We start from the raw sequence: 16490 nt of genomic DNA on the forward strand, positions 1-16490 counted from the left end.
AATGCACCTATTATCATGAAATAAACTGTTTCAAAAATGTGATATCCTTTATTAAATATGGTACTTACTACCATCCAAAAGTTTAGTTACTAGGATATTCAAGACATTAATGTTGTAAATGGTTACAAATCTCGTTATTCAAATACTCAAGACATGTAAAAAAATTTCTAAAGAGTCATTCCAAATACGACAGCAATCCGCCAGGCACGGACATCACGGATATATATGTCCTCAAAGTATTTTTAGTATGATTAAATTAATTTTGATAATATCTCATAAATTATTATCATTTGGGGCCGGATAATAAGATTTATAAACTGTACTGTCACTGTGTAGCAGTACTGCATTGCAGGAAGTGGCATAGAAGAGTGGCAACAAATTTGAGTCTTTAAAATGTGAAATATTAACAGATATTAATGATTCAGAGCTATTGGTGGAGTTAATATCTATGGTAGTGTGCAGGAAACATTGTTTATAAATGAATAGTGACATCACTGAAATGCAAATGATCAGAATGTTGCATTTTCCTCGGTGTCTAATAAACACATCTGTCATCTACTATTAAATGCATGGAATTGTCTATTTATCCACGATCAGGTGAAGGAGAACATGTGGCATTTCACCAGTACAACTTACATACCTTTTTTCTTTGCATATGGAATGCTTGCCTCCCTTGTTTAGGAAGAATTCGGGATTAGGAAATTAACCACCTGGGAGGTACTTTGGCTAATACTCACTAGCTTGTGTTAGCAGTCTATTCAGTGTGGATCTATTTTTTTGTATGAGATATCACGCAGAGGTCTATGCAGTTTCATCTGATGGCTTTTCACTTCTATCCAAGGCATATTGTTGATACCTTAAGTTTTTACATGTGTGTGTGTGTGTGTGTGTGTGTGTGTGTGTGTGTGTGTGTGTGTGTGTGTGTGTGTGTGTATATATATATATATATATATATATATATATATATATATATATATTCATTTACTGTACTTGTAAATATGCATGTTCTGTAATAATTGTATTGTTTTTTTAGTATTCTAAACTACTCTGTAATAGTAGCAGCTGCCACTATGCATGGATCATGACTAAAAAGTGTCCAAGAACCAGCCCACCTACCCAGTAAACCATCAAGCAAATACATAGATAATTAAATAGGTAATTAGATGCACCTGTTGCTGTTATGCTAGAGAGATGCTTACTCTGGGAGCTCTTTTAAATTTAAATGTCATGTTATTAATACTTATGAATCTGCACTTGATTAAACCAGTTTGTTATTAAGTAATAGACTATGAGTTTGCATCTGCTTGGTGAAAAAAGTTATGTGATTCTTTTGAATTGCTAACATTATGCATTTTTCAATGTGCTATTCAGTCACATGTCCTTCCTCCAAATATTGTGCAATTTATATTTCATGTTATACACAAATGATATTTTGTATAACCACAAATTCTCCTGAACTGTGCAGTTTGATTTAATACTATGAAATCTGAATAACTTAATGCTGGTTTGTAAACCACTGGACTGACCAGAAAAGAGTGCACTTGGGCAAGAGCTCTATGCTGCAAAATACTTAAAATAAAATAAAATGTCTCCTAATGCCATCATTAAAAGGAGCAGGGCTGTTAGTTGCAGACTCAGTGAAACAATTTGTAAAAATGTAAAATTAAGAAAAAAAGCATATATATGCCACAGACAATTGCATTATTTAGTTGACGTGTTTCTACTGTTTTTTGCGTGTGAAATCAGTGTATAATCACACAAGAAGCATGTTAACTCACAATTTGTAGCACACATTTAGCATTAAACCCAGCTGATTGATGTCATAAGAAGGGATGATTACTTATCATCCAAAGCTAACTACAAATCCAAATTAGCTTCCATAGCTAAGGATAACCACAAGACATTCTTTAGTTACATCAGTAACCTCAAAGGTAAGGCCTATATTTATGCTGAATTCATAGTTAATGGTACTACATATACAGAACATGTGGATATAGCAAACCCGCTGGCTGACAGGTTCAGTGAAAACTTCACTCCCCTGTCCTCATCACATATACCTCGAAGTATCCCTAACACCTGTATCCCTCCTAGTATCTCTGAGGAGCAGGTCATAAATGTCCTCTCTAAGGCCAAAAACACAGCCTCTATGGCAGTAGACAATATCCTGGGCTGTGTTCTACATGGTTAAAACAGGAATTAGCATCACCATTGAGTAAGCTTTTCAATCACAGCCTAAGCACTAGCTTCATGCCAGCAGAATGGAAAACAGCTACCTTCATCCCTATTCACAAAGGAGGTGCATCCACAGACCCCATAAACTATAGACCCATTAGCCTGATCAGCCTTATCTGCAAGGCCATGGAATGAATCATCATAGACCTTATTAAAAAAGATATAGGAAATCTCCAAATCCTCAAACCCACCCAGTTTGGCTTTGTCAAGGGGAGATCATGCCTGTTAAACTTCATGGACTCCTTTGAGACAATCACCAAGCCCTAGATGAGGGCAAATCTATGCATATGGCCTACCTAGACTTAGACAAGGCCTTCGACACAATCCCCCACTTAGACATCATTGATAAGCTCACCCAGCTGGGTATTAGCCCATAAATTGTCAGGTGGGTTGCAAACTGGCTCACTGATAGAACTCATGTGGTCAAAATAGGGGACTCCACCTCCTCCAGCAGACCCATAATGAGTGGTGTTCCACAGGGATTGGTTCTGGGACCCCTACTGTTTGGACTCTACTTCTCAGAAGTTCAGGCTAAAACTAAAGGACTGTGGCTGACAAAGTTTGCTGATGACTATAAACTGGGAGTGATCATTGAAACGCCTAGCAATGTCAACATCCTGCAAGAAGGTCTTATGCAGACTAATGACTGGTGCCAAAGTCATGGCCTTAAACTTCATGCAAAAAAATGCATTATCATCCCCTTCAGCAAGGGTGATGTTCCTGCAAACTACCACATCAATAGCAATACCCTAAGTAAACAGTCACTGGTGAGAGATCTGGGTTCACAGGTTGGCAGCAACCTTAACTTCAATCACCATGTTTCCACAGTGGTAAGAAGGACAGTTTATATTGCTCATCTCATAAGTAAGGGCATTGCTTCCAGAAAAAAAGAGGTTATAACCCCCCTCTGTACTCTTCCATCATAAGGCCAACAATATTGTACATCCTTCCCTTTGGTATGTTCCTTTCCAAACACTAGCAGCAATTGGAGAGACCACAAAAGTTCCTTACAAAGAAAATTCAGGTTCTTCAAGATCTGTCTTATGTGGACAGACTGAAATGACTGTCATATAGACTGCTCAGAGGCAACCTGTGCCTTGTATATAGAGTAATCTGTGACCCAGCTTTAATAGAAATGCTGCACAGTCGAAAGTCAAATGGCATATGGGGTCACTCGCTCAAAGGATCTTAACCTGGTATGTGACATCAACAGAACTTTCTGGAGAGACAGATTTGTCTGTCAAAGGTTGCCTCATCATTGGAACAAGCTTCCCATTCATGTTAAACAAAGCCCCTCTTGGCCCTATTTAAGCGCAATTCGGCCGGTTGGATTGGTAACTAGAAATTCACCCAGGGGTTCCACTGTTGTCCTTCTTGGACAGGGGCAATAGGTGCTGATTTTAGTGTCTGCTTGAACAAGACTCCCTTGGGAACATAGGTCGAACTTGGCTAGGCTGTTAAGGGCCCTGGGGCTGTTAGCCTAGTAACCTCCTATGATCCTACGATCCGATGATTATCATTATCATCATTACCACATTTGCTATACGTTGTGGTAATCCAAAATATTTTACTCATGCTCCTTTATAATATCTCACGAATAATGAATGGATTAGTAAGTATAATATAAAACACATGGGCAAAAACATTTCTGTTGAATTTTCCTTAAATCATGACAGACTAGACATAAGCTTAGGCATCTAAATTGTAACAATTCTATAGCAGTGAGAATCCCTTGAATTTCCAATCAGTTAATATGTGGTGGTCTGATTTTTTTCAGTATTGGAGTTAATGAGTTTACTGGACTCTTCCCTTCTACTAGCCTGTGACCTACATTTCAGTTCAATGAACACAAGATTTTTCAACATTTTGAGCATTACTTGCTACCCTCTCAGGGATGCAGTTTGTATTTATTTAGTGTAAAAACATTTTCCTGATGTATATATCAGTAATGCATGCATTTTTATTAGTTTACATGATGCTTCAATTGGCACATTCTTGTACTAGAAGTTTTTGCCAGTATTATATGAGAAGGAAATAATTCATGATCTTATTATTAAATATAAGTAATTGTGATATTAATCAGAACACGTCAACACAATGATTTCTAGATTGAACTAGTATTGTAATTTACACTTCTATGAATGTCCTCATTTTTTTCTTGAGAAGAACTTTAATAATATAAACTAAACATCAAATTCTAACTAGGAATGTTTTATTTGTATTAACCAGAAACCTATTTTCCAGTGCAGAAATTTGAATTTTATCATAGGCATTTTTACATGTATATAAAAGTATTAGTTTTAACCCAGCCACTGGGGATGCACAAGCCAGTGCATTTCTTCGTGCCGGTCCCAAGCCCGGATAAATGGGAAGGGTTACATCGGGAAGAGTATCTGGTGTAAAACATGTGTTAAATAACATATGCGAACAATACAGATTTCCATACCGGATCGGTCGAGGCCCGGGTTAACAATGACCACCACCAGTACTTTTAGCCAACAGGGTGCTGGCGGAAATTGGGCTACTGTTGGCCGAAGGAGAAGAAGAGGGGGAAGGCATGCCTGAAAGTAGAAAGAGAGGAGGACGGTTATGAGTGCAGCAGTGAGGGTAGGAACTTTGAATGTTGGCAGTATGACTGGTTTAGGGAGAGAGCTAGCTAATATGATGGAGGGAAGGAAGGTTGGTATATTGTGTGTGCAAGAGACCAGATGGAAGGGGAGTAAGGCCAAGTGTATAGGAGGCAGGCTCAAATTGTTCTATCATGGTGTGAATGGGAGGAGAAATTGGGTAGGGGTTATCCTGAAGGAACAGTATGCCAAGAGTGTTTTGGAGGTGAAAAAAGTGTTGGATAGAGTGATGTTTATGAAGTTGGAAATTGATGGTGTAATGATGAATGTTAGTGCATATGCTCTGCAAGTTGGGTGTGTGATGGATGAGAAAGAAACATTTTAGAGTGAGTTGGATGAAGTTGTGGTGAGTGTACCAAAGGGTGAGAGACTGGTGATTGGAGTGTATTTCAATGGGCATGTTGGTGAAGGGAACAGAGGGGATGAGGAAGTGATGGGCAGGGTATGGTGTTAAAGAGAGGAATGCAGAAGGTCAGAGGGTAGTGGATTTTGCGAAAAGGCTGGACATGACTGTAGTGAATAAGTATTTTTAAGAAGAGGGAGGAGCATAGGGTGACGTACAAGAGTGGAGGAAGATGCACACAGGTGGATTATATCCTATGTAATAGGCCCAGTCTGAAGGAAATTGGAGACTGCAAAGTGATGACAGGGGAAAGTGTAGTTAGGCAGCATAGAATGGTGGTCTGTAGGATGATGTTGGTGATCAAGAAGAGGAGGATAAGTGTGAGAGCAGTGCCAATGATCAAATGGTGGAAGTTGAAAAAAGGTGATTGTGAGGTAGAGTTCAGGAAGAGTTAAAACAGGCACTGGGGGGCAGTGAAGAGTTACCGAATAGCTGGGAAACTACAGCAGAGATGGTAAGGGAGACAGCTAGAAAGGTGCTTTGTGTGACATCTGGACAGAGGAGAAAGGACAAGGAGACCTGTTGGTGGAATGAGGAAGTACAGGAGAGTATACAGAGGAAGAGGCTGGTGAAGAAGAAGTGTGATTGTCAGAGAGATGAAGAAAGTAGACAGGAGTATAAGGAGATGAGGAGTATGGCAAAGAGAGAGGTGGTGAAGGCTAAGGATAAGGCATATGGAGAGTTGTATGAAAGATTGGACAATAAAGAGGGAGAAAAGGACCTGTACCAATTGGCTAGACAGAGGGACCGAGCTGGGAAAGATGTGCAGCAGGTAAGGGTGATAAAGTATAATGTGGGAAACATACGCGAGCAGAGTGTGTTGAGCAGATGGAAAGAGTACTTTGAGGAGCTAATGAATGAAGAGAATGAGAGAGAGAGAGAAAAGGTTGGATGATGTGGGGATAGTGAATCAGGAAGTGAAACAGATTAGCAAGGAGGAAGTACGGATAGCTATGAAGAGGATGAAGAATGGAAAGGCTGTTGGTCCAGATGACATACAAGTGGAAGCATGGAGGTGCTTAGGAGGAATGGCAGTGGAGTTTTTTAACCAGATTGTTTAATGAAATCTTGGAAAGTCAGAGGATGCCTGAGGAGTGGAGAAAAAGTGTTTTGGTACCTATTTTTAAGAATAAGGGTGATGTGCAGAGCTATATTAACTACAGTGGGATAAAACTGATCCGTCACAGCTTGAAGTTATGGGAAAGAGTAGTGGAAGCTAGGTTAAGAAGCGAAGTGATGATTAGTGATCAGCAGTATGGTTTCATGCCAGGAAAGAGCACTACAGATGCGATGTATGCTCTGAGAGTGATGATGGAGAAATATAGAGAAGGTCAGAAGGACTTGCATTGTGTCTTTGTGGACTTTGAGAAAGCATATGATAGGGTGCCTAGAGAGGAGTTGTGGTATTGTATGAGAACGTCAGGAGTGTCAGAGAAGTATGTAAGAGTGGTACAGGATATGTGCGAGGGTAGTGTGACAATGGTGAAGTCTGCAGTGGGAGTGACAGATGCATTTAAGGTGGAGGTGGGATTACATCACGGATCAACTCTGAGCCCTTTCTTATTTGCAATGGTGATGGACAGGTTGAGAGACGAGATCAGACAGGAAGCCCCATGGAATATGATGTTTGCAGATGAAATTTTGATCTGTAGTGAGTGTAGGGACCAGGTTGAGGAGACCCTGGAGAGGTGGAGATATGCTCTAGAGAGGAGAGGAATGAAGGTCAGCAGGACTAAGACAAAATATGTGTGTGTGAATGAGAGGGAGTATAGAGGAATGGTGAGGATGCAAGGAGTAGAGTTGGTGAACGTGGATGAGTTTAAGTACTTAGGATCAACAGTTCAGAGTAATGGTGAGTGTGGAAGAGAGGTGAAGAAGAGAGTACGGGCAGGGTGGAATGGGTGGAGAAGAGTGTCAGGAGTGATTTGTGACAGACGGGTAGCAGTAAGAGTGAAAGAGAAGGTCTACAAGAGGGTAGTAAGACCAGCTATGTTGTATGGGTTGGAGATGGTGGCATTGACAAAAAGGCAGGAGTCAGAGTTGGAAGTGGCAGAGTTAAAGATTTTAAGATTTGCACTGGGTGTGACAATGATGGACAGGGTTAGGAATCAGTATATTAGAGGGTCAGTTCAGGTTGGATGGTTTGGAGACAAAATCAGAGAGGCGAGATTGCATTGGTTTGGACATGTGCTGAGGAGGGATGCTGAGTATATTGGGAAAAGGATGTTAAGGACGGAGCTGCCAGGGAAGAGGAAAAGAGGAAGGTCTAAGATAAGGTTTATGGATGTGGTGAGAGAGGACATGCAGGTGGTTGGTGTGACAGAGCAATATGCAGAGGACAGGATGAAATGGAAACAGATGATCTGCTGAGGAGACCCCTAATGGGAACAGCCGAAAGAGAAGAAGATAAGAGTATTAGTTTTGTGTATTGTAACAGTCATTTAGTGTGTGTGTGTGTGTGTGTGTGTGTGTGTGTGTGTGTGTGTGTGTGTGTGTGTGTGTGTGTGTGTGTGTGTGTGTGTGTGTGTGTGTGTGTCTGTTAACTAATTGTAAACCTCCTTCTATGTCTCACATAATCATGGTTGCCATGCGCCATATGTGTACAGTCATTTTGAATGAGTGCATGCAGTGGAATTTGTGATTCTGTAGACTATGGCAGCAAGTCCCTTGCTGCAGAAAGATATAAGTGTGACTCAAGCATGCCAGATCCCATACTGCGGTCACTTACAGGTTGCAGGCATGTACACAATGCATATAAGTGAAAGAAGAAAATGCACACAACTAATAGGGAGGAAGGGAGTCATATTTATGTGTATAGGCAGGTAATGGTCAGACAACAGAACGGAATCACTAGGAACATAAGGTAAGCAGATCTAAACAATGTCAGTATGTTGTATGAAGACAGCAGCTCAGTGAACTAGGTTACCACACACCTGTAATGTAAATAGTACAAGAGAACCGAGCTGTATAATATAGTGCATAGTGTTAACAGCACCATTTCAGTGACAGTAGTACAGACATGACACACCAACAGTGTTCTTAAATATACTGGTAAACATTACATATGCAGACACAGGAAGATTTTGGGTGCATTGACAAGCAAGGACACATCAGGAACTCTGAAAGAGGAAAGTACTGGAATAATAGCAACATCTGGGGTCCAAGGGTTGTTTAATGACATTATGATGCACTGTATAGCATATGTACTGTAGAGAGTGCAGGCAGAGCAGTGCCAATAATATAGGAGACAGAAAAAAATACTTAAGGTATATCATAGTGGTGTCACAGAAGCAGGTACCATGGATGGGTATGGACTCAAAATTAGCATGGCCTTTGTATAGAAGTGTGTAGCATTGCAGGCACAGACTCTGACATAGCAATATAGGGACACAGGAATGCATATTTACACATCACATATACAGGCCATGCAGCACAGATGTGTGCAGCCTGCATCGTGTTCTACGTGCAGTAAACACAGTGCTGTTACCAGACACTTGACATAGACATTAGCAAGTAAGAAAGCAGGGCCACACAGAAGAAAAAGCAAGGCCCAGCAAACATGATTACACCTACTTCAGAATGTAATTAAAAGGAAACGGGTGAATAAAATGAAAGAAGATGAACAAATGTGTAGAAAAAATAATAAATGAAGAACAAGTAATACATAACGAAAAAAAGCCATTTCACTGTATACAATACCTGTCCCAGTAATGCAGTCAGCAGTTTTCCTCACCATTGGGTGGCCGTGTCTTCCTCTAAATACACCCCATCATGCATTGCCTCTTGCTGTAGCTGGTCAGGCTTTGGTAACTGGCAGCTTAAAGAACTGCAGTTATTCACAGCTATAGTGATCACATGACATGATTATAGCATTTCAAGCAATTGTTATTTGCATTGTGTATCATAATCAGTGGCAATGACTGTAGGAAATATCACTTGGTAACCACTGTCCAGTACATTAGTATTATCACTTAATGGTCTTTCAGGTTTCCAGAAGTTGCTAGGGCTTCTAAATATCACAGGTGATTGAGTTTATCTCCAAATGCACAGTCCTCATGTTAGAGTTCATATGGCTACAGTACACTGTGATATTCCTCTTTAATGAAATGTGGGTTTCTATCAGCAGAGTTTTTCGTCTCCTCCCTGATTGGCTCCGGAAGGATTAAAAGGTCATACCATCAAACCACTATGTACAAACTGTAAGAATGTCCCAGACAAGCAAAAGTCTTCATTGTGTAATACCTTAAATTTTCTGTAGTGGATGTCCATGGGATATGTGCAAATGCCTCCTTAAGGGCATAGCATTGTTTCAGACACATGGCGTCTGAATGCCCATGACTTTTTACTTTTTATTGACTGCCCATGACTTTTTACTTTTTATTGAATGCCCATGACTTTTTACTTTTTATTGAATGCCCATGACTTTTTACTTTTTATTGACTGCCCATGACTTTTTACTTTTTATTGAATGCCCATGACTTTTTACTTTTTATTGAATGCCCATGACTTTTTACTTTTTAAGTCTATATGGGTACATTCAGGCCAATTTGGCAAGTAGAAGGGAAAAGAGTAGATGAAGCAGTAATAGAGCAAATCAAAGTAGCGTTATTAAAAGTAGTCAAGACTGGGAAAATTGACTTTTTAGAACTGTTATAAAAAAGAAAGAAAGAATCGGTGAGAAAACTAGCCAGGCTGAGAAGAATGGCAGTGAAATCAATAAACAAAACAAAAAAAAATAAAAAAAAAACAGGGATATTGAATTAATATTTTGCCTCTGTCTTCACAAAGAAGGGGAAGTAGGGATGGACTGCTGGAACTCAGAGTAGACAGACTAAGGAGAGCGACTGGACAACACCAAGACAGTGCAGAAGCAGGAGAAGAAATGGCAGAACTAAAGGAGAATGAGGCATCACAAAGCAGACGCTTCCTCCTCAATTCCACAGGAATCTGGAAATGCATTTTTTGATCTTGTTATGGAATTTTTTTAACATATAACTGCCAACACAGATGTGCCTAAGGAATACAAACTGGTCAGAATGATGCACTTGTATAAGGACGGAAACATCAACACTTCATGGACATAGAGACCAGCTAGCCCAAAGGTGGTGGCAGGGAAATTTGTGGACAAAACTTTTGTGGAAAAGGCTGGTTGCTTTCCTAGAGGATAAGAATTTCTGTGCAAGCAACCAACATGAATTTATGGCCTGAAAGAGCTGTTAGTCAGTCTTGATCCAGTATTAAGACTCGGTTACAGGAGAACTTGACAATGAAGCATTCATAGATGTGGTGTACATGGACATCAGTAAAATCATTGATACTGCTGGACACAGTAAACTATTAGGAATGCTTCACTGGTTGGGGGTAGGACCATGAATGAGGAAAAGGGCTGTGACATGACTGCAGTGTAGAGAACAGAGGTTGTAGTAAGAGGGGTACTGTCAGTAATATGGAAGATTATTAGGGGTGTGATGCAGACCTCAGTTCTCAGTCTGGTACTCCTCAGTTTGTTTATTTGAAATGTATCTAAGGGAAGAGATAGCAGGTCCACTGTTTTCAAGGATGACACAAAAATAAGTAGCAATGAAGGAAGGTAGATAAAATCTATGGTAGTATTTTCAGAGGCTGACCAACTGTGCAGAAAGACAGCACTTTAGATTTCACTGCATTGAAAAGCAAAGGAATGTATTTAGGCCACAACAGTCCTGGTGTGATGTACCAAGGGGGTTGACTGGTGACACAGCAGACAAAAGAAAAAGGGTTTTATAATACCTAGATTAAACAACCTGGAGTAATATGAGTGGCCAATAGCAGCAGCAAGGAGAATGCTGGCCTGAATTCTAAGAGGGTAGACTCCAGAAGAAGAATAGTTAATACTCCCAAAGTACTGTGTCCAGCTCAGAACAACCTATGAGCATTCATTTTGTAGTTTTGGAGGCCATACTTGGAGAAAGAGACATCACACTGCTTGAAAAAGTCCAGGGAAAAGCTACTTGAATGGTTTGTGGAATGGAAGAAAATGGTATGACAAAATGATAAAGGACTGGGGTGCAGACTTCTGACCAGATCAAGAAAGGGACAGGGGAAATATTATGTGGGTGCACAATATCATACCACAGATATGTAAAGAGTCACTATTGCCACCCTCTATAAGAAAGATGACTCCTCATAAGCATGATGGTCATCCTTTTTTAAGTGTGCTTTTAAAGGGAGCTGTACTCCCATGTACTTCTATATATTCTAATTCTGGGGGTCAGTGTTCTCAGGGTAATGTCAAAAATAGGTAAAGCATCTCAGTGTTTGAAATTATGAGGACTCAAAAATTTACTCATTTCAGTTTTGAGGGAGACATACAACAGAAGTCTTTCAAAGCAAGGCTGTACATTATTGCAAGGCTCATGAAAAACCAGAGAGCAAATATTTTAGACAGATTATTCAAATCTACTTCTTTTAGCCTTCACAGCTGACACCAGCTCTTGTCATCAATCACTGAGTCTACCAGACCTGCCTAAGCCTCCACTGAACACTACATAACCCACATATGGGCCCAGTGAGGAGATCAAGGACTCTGGATCAGCATCTTACTGCTGCTGGGGAGCATGCCCTAACCCCACCCACAGCAGCCTTGTGAGCTTTCCTACAGCTGGCTTTGGATGGTACATGCTCAGTTCTGCACATGCACAACCTCCTGACCAAACAGCACACTACTTGCAGCTTGAAGCTGACAGGGCTATTAATGGGTGAGCAGGCATTGTCTGTTTACTCCCATACCACCCTGCCAGGTCCTCCAGCACCCATGCCACTAATGAAATATGGGTTGTCTGGGAACAATCTAGGGCTTTATCTGTAGGTCTGTGCCATGGAGCTGAGGTCATTGTTCCAATTTAATTTTAGTAAATGCAAGATTTCTAATTTTGTAATTTAGTTCTAAAACATTTTATGTGTTGTAAAATTTAAAAAGTCCTTAACACAGAAAAAGATAGTGATGAACTGTTAAAACATGAACTAATAGCTATGTATTTTGGAAACTGGCCAACAAGCTGGCAGGAAGACCAGTTTATAAATAAATTAAATTGCTAGTATACTAAATAAAACAGACACTACACAGCTTCACATTAAAACTAGTCAGCTTGTTGCTACTACTACAATGGCAGCAAGCTGCCAAACCTATCAAAGCACTGAAATATAAACTGCCCTACTTTTACTAGTTATTGTCATATATATTCCCACAAATGCTATATCCCATTAAGTGGGGACTTATGAATTGGTCTTCTGACTAGATTTGCTCTGCTCAATCCAAATGTGCTACAAATTCACAGATGCTACCGCAGAGATTTTTAAAGTTGGTTCCACAAAAGCCTGTAGGAGTTCCACATACCATGGCCTGCATAAAATAAGAGCGTCAGACATTTTTATGTTTCATTTTATCCTTTTACTTAAAAAGATAAACCCACGGATTCACTAATCCTCCATGCAGGACTAATCTAGTCTTGCATGGAAGCTCCAGTCTAAGAGGAGGACGGCAGCGCGCCATGCATATTAAGGAAGGTATGCTGCCTGAACACCTAATGCTACATGGAACATGGACGAGTGCAGGGGGCATGTCTGAGAGCAGACCTCTCAATAAACACACCCCTGCAAAACACAACAGAAGAATATGTACATAAAAGAGCGAGACTGCAAATAAGTGTCCGCATATCCCCACCAACAGTCCCCATGTGTTCAACAGCAACAGTACACTGAAAAAAAACATGAAGAAACCCTTGTAGTAATGTATTTAAAACTCCGAGTACTAACTGTAGGTGCGTGGGTTTGCCCATCGCTTAGCTACAGCTAAAGCAGCATGAAAGGTTGAAGAGGATAACAAGGAAGATATAGCAAATAAAGCAGCACAGCAATAGGGTAGTGGTCAGAGCATCTGCCTAACAAGGAGGCATTCCCGGCCTGAGTCCCACTGCAGCACATACCATTTTCCATGTCTAATCTGTATACGAACATTTATGTACATTTTATTGCTGTATAACCTACCAAATAACATTTAAATGTGAACTGGAGTACTGCATGAAATGCACATGTGAAGAGTCAGTACCAGAATGAATAAGTCAGCAATAAGCAGGCATAAGGCATAAGAACAGATAAGTAGTAGTAAGCATATGTAAGCAATAGTAAGCGTGTGCAAGTGCGTTTGGGCAGGATGAAGCACCGCCGACACATATAAAGCAAAGGAGACGCTAACTGCGTGTAACACACTGTGACCAGAAGTCAGCAGTGCTAACTGCAGCGCAAACCCACTCACAACCGCTTGAAAGTGCCTTAAGCACACCGTATCCAACGGCCGGTGTCACGTGTGGGTCTGTGTACACTAACAGAGTCAGTCGTAGATATGGCAAAGCATACGTGGCACAGAAGGTTGGCCGTATGCACACGAAACACAGTATGCAGCAATACCAGTCAACATTACCTGATATGTAGCTAAAGAATTAGAGGTATATGTGTTTGTATGAATGCCCATAACTATGTAGATATATACCTCCCCTCTATGCAGTACAAATGTATACATCCATAGATAGACATATAAATAAATACCCACAAATACAGATATACATATGCAGACACCCATATAAGATATATGAGATATATGGGTACATACACATATACACAGACAAAGGGTATTTGTAGCCATACATATGTAGAAGTAGTGTGGACATACTGGGTGTAATGTATATCCCTCAGCTACAAGCCCTGTAACTGGTACCTGTGACATGTGTAGTGTGGCAACCAGCCCCACAAAGGGAATACTTACATTACACATATACCCACTCACAATTCAAAGGACATGACACGACACACAGGTATGTATACACAGACAACCTTTATTTGTGTACCATACAATAATGTATGCCATTACTGACAGCACATAGAATTTAATGTATATAACCAGTGATGGATGCAAGGCCAACACAAAACAGTAGATGCAGACAGTGCGGATATATAACATACTATGGTGTCCAGGCCAAGCCCTTCAATTCGTACAACAGTAGACAAAGGATTTGCCTGCAAGATAAGTAACAATCAACAATATCAGATGTAGTTCAGCAGCCTCCAATTACACCCTGTAGTCAAGCCTTAGGGGGACATTCATTACTTGCGGAAATTTCAATGTATCTGTCACATGTATGGACCTGACCAACTAATGTTGTGAGAGTCCATGTTATAACTGGGATGATAGCAGGAATGCTAGCAATAATTAATGATAGGTCATTATCTAACAACCCCTAACCATATCACAGCAGGACAAAGCCTGCCATATATGTGGAGGACAAAGGCAGGAACACAGGGCCATACTCGCAATATTGCTGTTACACACCCTGGAACTTGCTGGTGTTACAGGATGTGTTGCATCATACCCTTATGCAGGAATAAGACATCAGGAACACAAATGGATGTAGCCATGTACTGATAGCATGCAACACGCACACTGCCATTGTAATATCCGACACAGGACCTGTGTGGTGGACAGACAAAACATGACAGGCACACCTCTGTCCAGCAAGAGGATAGGCCCTCAGTAGTGAGCTATACAGACAGACTGCATTCCAAAGCAAACTTGTATTTACACACACACACCCTGTAACATCAGTACTATATAAAGCATAACACCACTCTACTCACAGTCTGTCTGTATGTCCTGATCCTCCTACATATATGTGGCTGCCCTGAGTGTGCAGGTTCTCCTGTAAGAGGTATTGCTACCTGCTGTCTGTAACATTGATGCCCACACACAGGAAGGATGTCCATCACACAGGGAATGTACAGGGAATACGCCCACATGATGTAGGGATTCATAGTGGGTTGTTGCCATGACAATGGTAACTGGGAGTACTACACATGTGCACTCAGATATATATATGGCTATCTGGATAAGTACATGCCCATATATTTCCACCATATGATCTGGACGTGGAGTGTAGCCCTACCCCAGCCATTATAGTCCCAAAGTCATAGTGCAAGGGGATGTCAGGTATGTATAGCAGGTATATTAATAGACTATTGCTACTGTTATTGGGATTGTCTTCACAGACGTGGTGTGTGTGGAAGGTGACATCTGCTCATGACATGTATGCCATTGGCTACTGACAGACATCCTAAGGCTATCATTGTACAGTACCTGCATATATAGCAGGCTCAACAGCCATGTCACAGCACAGGGTAGGATACACCTGTGTGAAAATCCATAACCACAACCAATGTGAACACAGCCACAGCCACATATGGTACGCTAGCATAATAGTACAGTATGTGGAGTATCTGCTGTACACTATCCTCATATGTGCGACTCATAATGACCCTACATATACTGGGCTGCTACACAGTTTGGTATGATGGCTATCTGTGGTATGTGACATGTGTTTGTATGGCCCTACAAACATGTATGACAAAATGGTACCATACAGTGGGGCAGCATATAACATCAGATAGAAGGGGAGATAGAACAATGACATCTACCACAGTCTGTACACAGGTCAAAGTGCATATTAACAATACACACACTGCCGACATTAACCATCACTACATAGACCTCAGTACTGTACAAACTTCCACAGAATGTCCAGGTTATGGCATGAAATGTAACCCCTACTGTACATGACATGTGTAGCAATCTGGCTTGTTGTCAGATATGATGACACTATTTACGGTGTACAGCACATATGCACCACTTCATGCACGACATATGTACAAAGGTTGACAGAGGTGTGGCTGACAGCACATATACAGGGCCAGTATAGACATGTTGCTGTGATACCTTCATAAATCTACCATTGTAACAGGGTTGTTTGCAACATATGTCCAATGAGGGATATGTAGTCAGTAACTGTCACGGCCTTCACCATCTACAGACTGCAATCCTCACACTACCTTCTGCATTCCATAGATAGATGCATCGTGACTAACACATGAAACCAAAGGACAACACTGCCCAGTCTGCAGATGACCCTACAGATGGGGATTCCTCATATACATGGAACTGACATGGCAGGTATTGTGACATGTATGACAGGCATATCCAGACAAACACTGTTAAACCAACATTACTCCATATGCAGTATGGCAGCACTTACAGTCTGTAGTCAGGTCAGGCACATCCCCCTCCTGTTTGTTGCCCTCTTTCCACAGTGCATGTTGTTAGAGGTAAATCCCCAACCCATTTGAGATGCTGTTTGCCAAACAGC

This window comes from Protopterus annectens, chromosome 6.part0 (assembly GCF_019279795.1).
Source record: "Protopterus annectens isolate FY-2018-M chromosome 6.part0, PAN1.0, whole genome shotgun sequence".
Taxonomy (NCBI): domain Eukaryota; kingdom Metazoa; phylum Chordata; order Ceratodontiformes; family Protopteridae; genus Protopterus; species Protopterus annectens.